A 1,540-nucleotide genomic window follows, 5' to 3' on the forward strand; every position below is an offset into this window, starting at 1 on the left:
TATATATATATTTATATATGATTGACAAAAGATTTAAAGATTGACAAAAATTTGAGCAAGTACAATTTCCTGGAAACTGCCTTAACATACACGTTTGAACTGTGAAAGTTTCTGAAGTATTCTTAGTATGTCCTCTTGAATGACATCTTTATATACTTGTGTTTCAGTGATGATTCACTTGCCATCATAATTATTATTGTAATTATATTTGAAAATTCATAGAAAACTGAAATTCATCTCATTACCTAACACACTGACTCATCCCAGAACAGTGCGATTACTTTATAAATTTTGCCACGAAGGTGACACAGAGGCTTGGATGCAACATCTTGTAGGAGTTTAGGAGTTCCCTATTGGGTCTTCAGTGAACTTAATCACTCTCAGGATTGAAGCTCTTCTCTGCAAATCCCACTAGACTCTATATCAAATATAATTTGTCATCTGAGTCATACTTAGGAATTTTCAGCAATATCCAACACAGCTGCAATAGCTTTTCAAACATAGCCAATTCTGTCTGCAGATAAAAAGAAGCCCCAAATCACCATCTACAGATAGAAGCATTAGATAGGCCAAAGCCAAACTCATTGGACTTGCATGTTTCAAATGGAGACCAACTTTAATTCCCATCAATGTTTTTATATTCAGATATTCAGTGGGGGGGGGTGTCCAGATTTAGGGTCTTTTAATCCAAATAATTCTTTAAGACATAGAAATTTAGAGCCATCTGCCTCCCTCTCCCAAAATAAATGAAAATGTAGCCTTTTCATTTTCACTTAGTGTGACTTACTTTATACAACTAACCCGTCTCAGGTTAGTATTATTCTTCATGCAAAAAATATTCTGTCCTAAGTGTCTGAAGACGTAATTTTTGTTTGTACATTAAATCAAGCTCTGCATTTAGGTACTTAATGATCTATGAAACAATACGAACATTAAATTCTTGGTGGGAGCACCTGGGTGGCTCAGTCGATTAAGTGGCTGACTTCAGCTCAGGTCATGATCTTGGGGTCCTGGGATTGAGCCCAGCATGGGACCTGGTCAGGCTCTGCGCTCAGCGGGGAGTCTGCTTCTCCCTCTGCCTCTGCCCATCCCCCCCATGCTCTCACTCTCTCTTCCTCAAATAAATAAATAAATAAATAAAATCTTAAAAAAAAATTCTTGGTGGAAGGGGGCAATGGCAAATGGACTCCTTTTGTTTCCGAGGATCCAAGTGTCACCCTCTGGCATCTTAGCTCTCATGCGGCCATGTCCATTTTAATAGCTTTGCTCTATATTTATACTTACTTATTTATTTTATTCCTGCTTATAGGTCATTCTTTTTTTTTTTTACCTGACCCTCTTTTTAAAGTCATGCACAAGAGCAAGCACAGTCCCTTGAATGCAATAGGTATTGGTAAGTGTGAAAAAAAATTATGGGATTGGAATGGAGTAGCTCAACTATTGGGCATTCTCTTTCTTGCGTCTGGGGGCTGATGGAGGCCTGCTGGGAATGGGATTTCTGAAACGCAGGTATGTCTGGAAGAGCATGGTCTGGCATCAG

This window comes from Ursus maritimus, unplaced genomic scaffold, assembly GCF_017311325.1.
Source record: "Ursus maritimus isolate PB19 unplaced genomic scaffold, ASM1731132v1 scaffold_1, whole genome shotgun sequence".
Classification (NCBI taxonomy): domain Eukaryota; kingdom Metazoa; phylum Chordata; class Mammalia; order Carnivora; family Ursidae; genus Ursus; species Ursus maritimus.